General features: G+C 30.8%; 1 long non-coding RNA gene across 1 annotated transcript; it reads left to right on the forward strand.

Moving 5' to 3' along the window:
* The first annotated feature begins 1,033 nt into the window (after positions 1-1,033).
* On the forward strand, positions 1,034-5,406 carry LOC111409343. Its single transcript, XR_002705490.1, has 3 exons — positions 1,034-1,062; positions 1,380-1,463; positions 4,972-5,406. It is a non-coding gene; the product is annotated as an uncharacterized LOC111409343 (long non-coding RNA).
* Positions 5,407-12,911: the final 7,505 nt, after the last annotated feature.

Genomic DNA, 12,911 nt, shown 5'->3' on the forward strand with positions numbered 1-12,911 from the left:
TAAAAACTGACTTGCCTTTTGCAATCTAATTATAGGAATATTAATACAAGAATTAAATACTTTAAGGCACTTAGCTCCTGTTTGATAGTGCTTTTTCACGTCGAAAAATTGATTTTTTATTGTTATTTCACTATTTTAGCCGTCATTTTTTACTTCCGCACTCACAGGTAGCCCTCCTTTTCTCCCTAACAGTCAAAAATCAATTCTTATAATCACTATTGAACGGACCTTTAATATTGTTTTAGTATTTAGTAATATGTTTCTCTCAAGATTTACTTAAATTGTTTGCTTTCACTATCAATTGTCCTTGCTTTTTTGAGTTGGTTGCCACTCATTTGTGTTGAGGGGCAATTTTGAAATGTCATATAGATATTCCATTTTTCATGTTATCTACTTCCTTTCCGTATGCTCATAGTCTTTTCGTGGTTATACATGATGTAGTGAAATATGATTAAGTCAAATGTTCTTCAATCAATTAAAAGAAAAGAAAAAAAAAGAAACAATTTTTTTTCCAAAAGTTGGAGGGTCATGTGACCCGATGCCCCCCGTCCGCCCAAGAATGCCCACCATTAGGAAGGGGAAGACCATCCGGCAATGCAATTAAGGTATGTGAGACCAAAAGACTGACACCAGAGTCCCCATCAAGTTCTAATAATCTATATGTGGCTTGTAATGGTGGCCCGTAGAACATTTGAATTTGAACTAGCGAGGGGAAGACTTGTGAATATGGAAAAATATTCTGATAGTCTCAGTTGAGAAAGAGAGCCAATTGTTGCAGGAAATCCCTCAAAAGAAAACTTATATTAAGGATTGTTGACGTCAAAATGAGCAAGGATAATTTTGAACCAACTTTAAGAAAAAAAGGCGATTTATTCTTGAAAAAGACCACAAAAAATGTCTTTGAAGTGTGATTGTGCCATGAGTCGTTATATGAATTCACTTGCCCTTTACAAGAGTCCTATTCAACTATTTATACATAGTTTCAGTCGAAATCACATCAAATCAGTCAAATCAGTAACAGTACCGAGCTCGTAAAGACTAACCAAAGAGAGTATATTCAAAGTGAGCTCTTATGTTTCTATGAGTTACACACACACATACATGAAAATGATCTCCTAAACACTGGTGCTTAGCTTATTTTAAACATCGGTGACATGACATACTATTTAATTGGCGAATCATTAAATTCATGGGACCTACCATTAACTTATTCACTAATTAATTTGTGTGCCATGGTATCAATACTTAACATAAGTTAAACACCAGTGTTTAAGAAATCATTTCCGTATATATATATATATATATACACATACATACATATATATAATGCGTGTCTAAGCTTCAATTGTTTGACAATTTCGATTTTGCTGTTACACAAGAGCTTTTGAATTTGTCCCCTGCCGAGCTGAGTAAGCATGCTGTAGAGTTGGAGAAAAGAACAATCCAGTTGGCACAAGAGGAAGGTAAAGAAAAATGTGAATTTTATGGCATTTTCTTGTTTTTTATTGCATAATTGCCATGGCGTATATGTATTCAATTATTTAAATTACTGCATTTGGATGGATGTAGAAGTGGATTTTTTGTAATTGGATGTACCAGCTATATTTTGTAAAAAATGTAGTTGGACCACTAAAGGACAAAATGCTCATAGTAAATAGAGCACAATGAGGATATCATAATGGATGTAGAACCATACTAGAATGGAGATAATAAGAAATGAGGATATAAACTAACAAGTAAAGGTGATAACATTTAAATTTAATTAATGAAGGTCAACTTAGACGAATAGAGCATGTTTTGAGTAGACCTAGGAAACTCCCATTGAGAAAAGTAATGCTTTCTTAATGTAACTTGTTAGAAGAGGGACAAATTGGCCAGATTGACACATCTTGATGTGGTTGCAAGAATATTTGTTTTCATTGAATCTTTTGGTAGGCCATAGATGTAGCTTTGGACAAAAAAAAAAAAAAAACCTCTGTTGTTGTTGTAGAATAGCACATGGGAACCCAAATTGGAGAATAATTAGTTTCGTTGACATTAAATTGGAGTCATCGTGGTTAAAAATCAAATTTATTTCATAGAATAGTAAAAGGATGTTCCTGATTAAACTTTAGGATTGATCACCATTTATTCTAAACGGATAAACTTTACTAATTTCTTCAAAAGTATGATTGCTACAATTGAAGGATTATAAGTCTGGCAATTGCTTTATATGTTGCTAAAGAGAAACAGGGTAATCATACAGTATCCTCACAGGCTTTTTGGCACTTTTCCTCCTTGAGATTTACCGTTTTGGAACTTTTCGCACTTCACTCCTAAATGTAATGCCTGCTTTGAGAATTTCCTCTCTATTCTGAGCAGCTGCGTCTTTAAGAATGGATGCACTCCCGTCTGCATTTTTCTCTAAAACCTTGAGTCTCTTGTATTGCTCCACTTCAAATTTGTTCACCATATTTTCAGTCTCAAAATATCTTTTCAATACCAAATAACCTAACTTAATCTGTATTTGGAAGAGGGTTGTTTTTTTTTATTTTTCATTTTTGGCAGCTGCATCCCTGCTGAGCTACCCTACGAAGTTCCAATAGCTGGAAAATGTTTGTGGATTCATTCTGTTTTCTTTTGCATGCCAGTTTACTTGTCTAGCTATTGTTCATGACTAACATTGATACAGAATTGGCCTCTAGGGTCAGTAGGCTGAGGGAATTGCAGTCATATGAGCTTTCTACAATTCATAGCTTTCAAAGAGAACTAACTCCTCCAATTTCGCTTCCCGGTTCCACTTTTTTGTGCAATCTGATTTTCGATTGTTGTTCAGTTGTCTACGATTCAATTAAGGAAAATGTACAAAATACACCCCACATATAGGGTTTATTTTGTACTTCCCTTTAATTATATTTTGACATATGGATGACGACAAAGATACGATAGTGTATTGAAAGAGATTATGAGTTTGGGTTGAACTGAATGACGATATTGGATTCATGTGGTCAACTCTAAATGATAAGACTTAGTTGGTTACATATAAGACGTGGTCTCTTACTGAATGCTATTTGTTAATGATATGGTTCTATTTGATGAGAACAAAAATGGGGTTAAGTTCTAAGCTAGAACTTTGGTGTACTTTGGAATCTAAAGGTTTACTGTTGAGTAGAACAACACAATATAGCAATATAAATCTTGCAATGCTTCAGTAATAATAGGAATAATGGTAATAGTAAAGTCGGCATAGAGTATAATGTTATCCACAAAACCCATTTTTTTACTTAGCTAGATCTGATTTTTAACAAGGAACAGGGAATTAAGTAGGGTGTAATACATAGGATTAGAGTGATTGGATGAGATAGAGAAATTGCTACAGGAATTCTGTATGATAGAAAGAACCCTATGGCGTTATTTCTATTGTCTCCTATGCCTTATGGTACTTAACATTGGATTATGAGAGGACAAAATGTTCTTAAGATGAACGTAGCTGAGATGAAGATTTTAAAGATGGATGGACATGTGAAAATACGATCATATTAAATCGATGGGATAAGAAATGAGAGTATATACAATCAAGTGGAGGTTGATCCAATTGGGGACAAGGTAGTTGGGACATGTTTTCCATAAAAAATAAAAATAAAAATTATGGGAATTATGCTAGAAGAGGGAAGGTAGACCAAAATTAAATTGATCCGTAGTAGTTGCCAAGGATCTAGGTTTTTAGATCTTCAAGCACATCTAGCAATGAACTGAATGGAATGACGGAGATGGATTATTGTAGCTGGCCCCAAATTTATTGACTACAAGGCTTAGTTTGGTTTTTAAGATGGTTTGGTTTTTATAAGACTTGGCTTATTATGCATTAGTATTAAGGCTGGACATTGTACTTTGTCTTACTCATTCTCATCTTTTAAGTAGATAACTTATTTAAGGAGAAAATACAAAGGTGGAGGATAAAATCCCCTCAATTTCAGAGAATTATGGCATTCAATCTCATATAGCAAGATATCCAAGAATTTCTGGGGGCACTAGCACAAGCAAAAATGGTTGAATAGTGTTTTATATAGTGTATTTACATATGGATGGATCCCTATGTCGTTCCATTCCATTTAGGATAAGGCATAGGTGTTTTTGAACCTTGGCATTGGAATAATCAAAAATGTATTATGGCCTGGAAGTAGTAAATAGAATTCTTTCCTGCACATGGGAATTTTTTTTGTATGACCATGAAAATAACCAGCTGCCTCTGCGAGCAAATGAGATAGTAAGACCACTCTATCCCCCACACACTACCAAGATAGAAAAGGGTCGACGAAAATTCTGGAATTGCAGCATCAAAATAACCTAAGCAATGACCATCAGAGCACGTCTCCACTAAATCATTTCATGTCCATTACTGTGAAATCCCTGGATTCTATAAGAAAATACTAGAGCTAGAAAAAAGGAAGAACAAAAGTTTGATAGCCAAGAACCCGCTTGTAAAGATTCAAGTATCTAACTATTCTGCCAAAACATGACACAGCATCAGGGATATGCCTTTGTGAAGCCTAAGTTCATGTTAGTTTTCTCTATATGACTTAGTATTTACTCTTTATCTCCAGAGTTGAACAATATACTTCCACATGGTTCAGTTGATGGTTCTTTTTGGATTTATATCTAGTGTCATCTACATACCATTCGATCATGAAAGTCAAACTGGATCATTCAGTCCTTAGATGTTGGACGATTTTTGCAAGTTTTGCCCAAGTCACCATCTACAATATGGAACAATGCCTTAAACATACGTTAACGCGATGAACTGATCTTGTTAGACAGGTATGGCTCATGTTATTTAATTGATATGCAAACCTATTACTCATTGGCAGGGTTAAAATTATCTGATCTTTAGAATTACTACATTTTAGTCAACATGATTTTCAATATACTGTAATGTGCATATCATAAAAAATACTACTGCATTCTTAGTACTTTCTTTCTTTTGGCTTGCAGGAAAAGAGATGCAACGAATGAACGCACTCAACATTTTTAGGAATTCTGGTAAATGAACGACTCTTCGCAGTAAACTCATTTATTGGGCAAACTTGTGGAGCTGAAGCACCTATATGGATTTCTTGTGTAGTTCAATTTGACGTAGCCTTAAATGGAAGCTCTTCATTAACCATACTGCAATTAGATTAATAGCTTAGCTTCTATTTTCTGTACTATCTTTTTGGAAAGTGTTATAATTACTCTAGTCAAATTGTGCTCTATTTCATCAAACCATTGATCCTCTTTAGGAAATATGCAACAAGCTAGCAGATTTTTATTTTTATTTTTTTAAAATAATTGAGCTGTTCCGCTTCTTTCCTTGTATTCTTTAGTTTTCTGTTTAAAATCTATGTATTATTGGTTGAAATTAAATAAAGTGGTCGGATTAGCATTGAACTGTGGGTCGAACTTTTTGCTTAGTATTTATGTTGCTTAATTATCTTCTTTCTCAATTATGTTGCAGAAAGTTAACATGTTTTAAAATTTTCACTGGATATATTTACATTTTATGTTTGAAAACTGATCCAATGTTACGAGTGGAACACTTGGCTAAAGAAACAACAGCATTATGGTAGATATTTTTTCTCACTCGGGGGTTTCTTGACAAAGTTTTAGGGAAAAAAATGAGAGTAAATTTTGTTATGAAAAGAGAAGAATAAAGAAGAGAATAAAGAAAAGTCAATAGATTTGTGTGTATTTTATTAAAAATCAAAGTCCTGTATTTATAGGGCAGAATCAGGAATACACAACAATAACATTTTCTAAGGCTGTATCATTCACATCTAAACTCAAATAATCTTACCTTTTACAACACTCAATTGAATTATATATTACAAAATATTTGCCTCATTAAAATCTTATTTGAAAAACAAAAAAAAAAAAAAATCTATTGGGACAAAAAAATCAAACGAAGGAAAATGAGTACAGTTATTTTGGAGTATTAAAAACAAAAGTTGCCTCATTAAAATCTTATTAGGAAAATTCAGTGAGATAAAATTTAAGCGAAGGAAAAAGAGTACAGCTATTTCCCTTGATGTTGATCACCGAAGATTTTTGAGTCGATGCATTTTCAATCTCATGAACTAATCTCTTGAATATATATGTTGGCCTTTTGTGAATAAATCGGTCACATTGTCACTTGAGCGAATTTGTTAGATATCGATGTCGTCATTCTTTTGAAACTCATGTGTATGAAAGAATTGTCGAAAAATATGTTTTGTCTTGTTACATTTGATATAATCTCCTTTGAGTTGTGCAATACAAGCTGCATTGTTTTCATACAAAATTGTTGGACTATCATTTGTTAAAATTAATCCGCATGATGCTTGGATATGATGGGTCATGTTTCTCAACCACACACATTCTTGTCCTACTTCATGGATTGCAATAATTTTAGAATGATTTGAGGATGTAGTTGTCAAGGATTGCTTCGCAGATTTCTATTATATAGTCGTTCCTCCACCTGTAAACACATAATCTATTTGTGATTTAACTTTATGTTGATCAGATAGGTAATTTGCATCTACATATCCCACTAAAATAGATCCTGACTTTTGAGAATAAAATAATCTCAAATCAATATTACCCTTTAGGTACGTAAAATATATTTAACACAATTCCAATGTCTTTGAGTTGATGTAGAGCTATATCTTTTAAGGAGATTTACAGAAAAAATTATGTCGGATCGAGTGCAATTCGCAAGATAAGTTAATGCGTCAATTGAAGTAAGACATATTACTTTAGGACCAAGAACCTTTTCTCCATTTTCAAGTGGACGAAATGGATCATTTCTCATATGAAGTGACTGAACAACCACGCGTGATGCTAATGGATGTGCATTATCTATATAAAAACGTTTTAAAACTTTTTCTGTATACGTAAATTGGTGAACAAATCATCCATCTATGAAATATTCAATCTGCAATCTGAGACAAAAGTTGATTTTTTCCGAATCCTTCATCTCAAATTTGTTTTTCAAATAATTAGCAGTTTTGTAGAGCTCTTTAGGAATTTTAATTAAATTTAAACCATTATCATAAATTTCCACAATTGGAAATCCACTATTTGTTTTCTTTATGAAAACACATGGGCAGATATCGTCAAATTTATAACCCTCATTCAACAAATATTCCCTAAGTCAATTATACTACATTCATCCGGATTGTTTTAATCCATATAATGATATTTGCAATTTAATTGAAAATGTTTGTACCTTGTAATTTCATTGTTTTTATTTCTCTTTCGTACAAAAATCTATTTGTATTCAACAAGAATTACATTTTCAAGTGTTCGAACTACAAGTCCAAATAAATTTCATTTATCTAAGGAATTTAATTCAATTTCGCATAAAATGTGTAATATATAAATCACCCATTAAAGATTCAAGATACCTAATAATTGATAGTGAATCAAAATCGACATAAATCCCAAGTCTTCATTGGGAACCCATTTTAGTATGTTGTGGGGTGAAATGGGGACTTGGACTACACAACCAAAAATCATTATGTGAGAAATATCATGTTCATGATCAAATGCCAATTGTAAAGGTGAATATTGATAATAAGCAGTTGGTCTAATACAAACTAATGATACAGGATGTAATATAACATGACCCCAAATAGAAGCTGTGAGTCATGTTTTCATAAGTAATGGTCTAGCAATAAGTTATAGATGTTTAATAAACGACTCCGTTAAACCATTTTGTGTATGGACATGTGCAACGGAATGCTCAATTACAATCTCAATTGACATACAATAATCATTGAATGCTTGTATTCTAAATTCACCTGCATTATCAAGGCGACTAGTTTTAATTAAGTAATCGATAAATTGCGCACGTAATTTTATAATTTGAGCAAGTAGTCTAGCAAAAGCTACATTCCTAGTGAAAAGTAGGCAAACATGTGACTATCTAGTAAAAGAATCAATTAATACCATAAAATAATGAAATGATCCACATGATAGGTGTATTGGCCCATATATATCTCCATGAATTCTTTTCAAGAAAGTTGAAGATTCAATATTGATATTTGTAGTCGAAGGTCTAATGACTAACTTGCCTTGCAAACAAGCTACACATGGATAATCATTTGATAAAAGAATCTTCTGCTTCTTTAAAGGAGGTCCATGTGAGTTGTTTATTATTCGACGCATCATTATAGCTCCTGGATGTCCAAGTCAACCATACCAAAGTATAAAACTTTTTAGGTCAACGAACTTTTGGTTCGTGACATTATTTGATTCAACCATTTTTATAAATGTATAATACATATCAGATAGGAGTTTTTGAAAATTTTCTTTTATCTACTTCTGACCAAATACAAAAGAAGTTATGCAAAGATATTTGACATTATTTTTTTACGTCGTCTCAATATGACATCCATTGCAACGGATATCTTTAAAATTAAGTAAATTTCTTTTGAATTTGTTAGAATAAAGTGCATTGTCAATATATAATTTTGTATTATTAAGTAAAATAATACAAGTTGTTCTAGAGCTTTCAACGATATTCAATGCACCTGATATTGTATTGACATTATTTTCTTCTAATGTTAAGTCCAAATTTTTTTTGTTTTGAAAAATAGTATATGTAGTTGCACTATCAATTAAGCAGATATCTTGACAATCCATCATGAATCTATCAATATAACAAAATAGATATATTTAAAAAACTTGAATTAAAATTCAAAATGATAAACATAATTAATATTGTGAAATTAACACTGCATAATAAAGTTCAAAATTTTTACGAAAAGTAAAAACATATTTCAAACTAAATTTCTAAAATGAAGGGAAATACTATAAACATAGAAAAAACTAATTTATATCTTTCATCACACCACCTCCAATCAAATAGTTAATATTTCCATTTAGATCAGCAAAAAAATCGGAGACATCCAAATGAGTCACATCAATTGGACCATCATAATCAGCAAAATTTGTTTCCATTTTTCCCTCTTCCTTGATTGATTTTTGATAGGGATCCACAAGATGTTTTTCCGTAAGACCTGTACGTGTCCAATATTCTTTCATTCCACATCTAAAACAATTTTTTTCGTACACCTTTTTAGATGTATTACTTTCGTTTGCTTTATGCCTTTTGAAATTGTTGCATTGTTATTGATAACTTTGTTAATTATTTAGTCCATGGTTTACTCCACGTGCACATCTGCGTCCACGTCCAAATCCACTCTAATGTTGACGTTCTTGTCTTAATATTGAATTTGTTTCAAGCAATGCAATACCATTTGTTTCAGTCAATGGTACAGAACTGGCTGAATGTAACCCATGATTTTTCATCAATAATTCATTATTCTGTTCAGTAACAAGCAAGCAACATATAAGTTCCGAGTACTTTTTGAAACCAGATATTGCTGCTATAGGGGCACATTTGAGGCGTGAATGGTGAAAAACGTTTTCTCCAACATATCTTCATCGGTGATTTTTTCTTCACACAATGTCAATTTTGAACATATTCAGAACAATTCAGAATTGTACTAACTAACAGTTTTGAAATCTTGCAAACGAAGTTGTATCTACTCATAGCGGGCTTTGTGGAGGACTATAGTCCTCTAATGATCAAATCTCTCAGTTAATTTTTTTTTCCAAAAAACCTATAGATCTTTATCAATGAGATATTCAATTTCAGTCCATCGTGAAGATGATGACAAAGGAATATAAGTGTTTTTGCACGATCCTGCAGGGATTTTTTTTTTCTTTTATTATTTCTCCCAAACCATTTGAGGCAAAATAGATGTCAACATTGAATATCCATGATAGATAGTTTTACTAGATATATCGAGTGCAGCAAACTCAAATTTCGTGATGTTAGCCATTTGATTAACTACACAATAAAGAAAATACAATTAGCTTCAAAGAATATAATTAAACATAAAATAATAGTTAATTAAGTAATAATATCAACATGACATAAGTTACATATTTTCCTTCGGGATAAACACTAAACTAATATGTTTTTTCGAAACATGTGTTACTTTGGGTGTATATTGTATTTTACTATTACTTCTTCAAGAGCAATATATCAATATTCTTCTAAAATATTGAAAATTATAATTTATGTTTTTTAGAAGCAAGTAATATTCTTTAAGAATATTAATTATAACATTGTGCTACTTCAGGAGTATCAACAAACTATTTCTAATCGATAGATCTTCGACTAATATTCTTCTAAAATATTAATTACAATGTAGTGCTACTTCAAGAGTAACAACATGATAGAATATTAATTTAAAATTTATGATAGATTAACACAAATATTTAATCACGTTAAAGAATATTAATTACCATACAAATAGCATATAATGTAAAAAAATAATTTCCAAATAGATTGGGTATGAATTTATATTCTAAAATTAATTACCAAACATGTATTACAAAAAAATCTTGAAAAGATATGCTTTAAAGTTATTTTTCACCGTATGGTAAATTATTATTAACCATTATTCGTACATTCTAATTACCAAATGTGCAATCACCAAAAAATAAATAAAAAATGGCATATAATGTATGCTAACATGATACATGTATGCAATTGTATATATAAAGCTTTACACAGAAACTCACGCCATCAAAATATTTAAATAAAAAATCCATCTGGTCACTTGGAAGAAACAAGAATACAATGAATAGGTTAACTCTTGTGCAGGTGACTCCTTATCCATATGCAAAAAGGTCGTCATTATACTTCATTTAAATAATCATTATGGGACCTAGTTCATGGAAAAGAATAAAGAACAGATTTTGACAAATTATAGTAACAACACAAACTGGCATGAATTTATTTTCACAAATTCTGTAACCTCCGTATTGTATGTATATGTATAAAAAAAATTCACATGGTACCAAATTAATTCACATGATAGAAAGAAAAATAAAATTACTACCTTCACAAAATTTAGAAGAATTATGTTTTTTGTGCTAATAACGTGTTATGAAAAGAGAAGAATAAAAATAAGTCAATAGAGTTATGTGTGTTTTATTAAAAACTAAAGCCCCGTATTTGTAGGGCAGAATTAGAAATACAACAATAATAATTTTTAAAGCTGCATGGGTACAATTGTCATTCATATCTAAACCCTAATAAACTTACCTTTTACAATTAATAAAAGATTAATTATGTGATAAAAAAGCTGATAAAAATTATGAATTTTTCGAAATGTATGATTAAAATTAATTGTTAATTTTGATATCAAAATTTTATCAATTTTTTAAGATATCTCTATAAGCACTTATTTTGTTCATGAAGCTGTTATGGTACCATTCATTAAATATTTATTGAATTATGTCCCTTTGAAGGTCAAGAATAAATGTAAGGTCCTGTTTTGGAATAAATCTAAAAAGGGTAATCATATTCATACCACTTTTATTATTATTTTTTTTTTATTTTTTTTAGGCACCAAGTTTTAATTGTAATTAAAGTCCTCAAATTCTGCTCAGTTTTGCACTGATATCTCCAACTCTTTTCGTTACGTTTTTATCTTTAATTTTCAGTCAATTAATATATCTTGTATTTGATAACTATTTTTATCCAAATATTATGTTAACGTCGAGAAAATATTTTGTCAAATTTATGTAATTATTATTTGTCTTGCATGTTAAAAATTACAAATGACAACTACATCTTTTTATTAAATACCAACATAATTTTTGATCATCATTAAGAATAATGTGTATTAATTAAAATAAGGTTATGAGTTTAATATGATGAAAAAAATTGAGAATATAATTATGAAATGAACAAAAGTTAAGGACATTCATTTTAATTATAATATGATGTAATAAAAATTATAGTGTGTATATATTTATCCTTTTTGTTTTTGTTTTTACTTTTTGTTAAAAATAAAGATTTTGTCACTTGTACATTGATTTTTACCACTTTGTTGACAAAAAAAAAATGTGTTGACAAAAATTTATGGGGGTAAAAGGACAATTTTTTTTGAAATTGTCAAATGTTCTGTCAAAGAAGTGCATGATTGTAAAAATAATTTGAATCTTTAGTACTTAAAGTTTTAGCCCTTTTATGATAATAATAATAATACATTCTTGAATAGTGTTTGGACCCCATATCAACCGTACATTCTTCAAAAAAATAATATTACACGCAAATTTAAAAAAATTTCTTATTTTTTAACTACACATTTTTCATTAGTACACTATTCAAATATACACACACACACACACTCAAAAACTGGCCTACCCTTCCTATCTTGGGCACACATTTCAATGTCATTCAGTTACGTGGCGGTCAAATTTCTTATCAAAGCAACTTGAGATAAACTCCACCTCCTCGGCTCATTTAGCCCGTGTTCAACTCTCTTTAAATTAAAACTTTTTATTTTTTATTCTTATTTTTAATCACACAATTTACATAATAAAATATCATGCACAACCCACAACGTTCATTTACTTTTTAACCTCATATTCTTTAAAAGATCACTATCAACACATCATTTTCCCTCCACTTTTCTTTATAATTGCCATAAACAGGGGCTCATTTATCTCAATCTTCTTCCATTTTTAATTCGTAAAAAGTTTATAAAAATGAATAGGAAAACCCACTCCCTTATAATAGTCACATCATTAATATCAATAAGTAATAATATCAATATAGTTGTTCTTATTAGAGTAATGTTATTTATCATTATGATGATGAAACGTCGATGATGTGGCAGCCTTTTATCTCTCACATTTTTCTCTTGGGGCCATGTCTCCTCCCCTTTCAAAAAAAATGAACTGTCCAATGATGCTATTTTATGCTTATTTGATGTTGATGTTGATGCTGATGCTGATGCTGATGTTGGAGATATTGGGGATGCTGATGCTGATGTTGCACAGCTTCCCTCGAATCCTTAATAAGAGTTTCAATACAGAATTATGATGTT

This window comes from Olea europaea, chromosome 14 (genome assembly GCF_002742605.1).
Source record: "Olea europaea var. sylvestris chromosome 14, O_europaea_v1, whole genome shotgun sequence".
NCBI lineage: Eukaryota > Viridiplantae > Streptophyta > Magnoliopsida > Lamiales > Oleaceae > Olea > Olea europaea.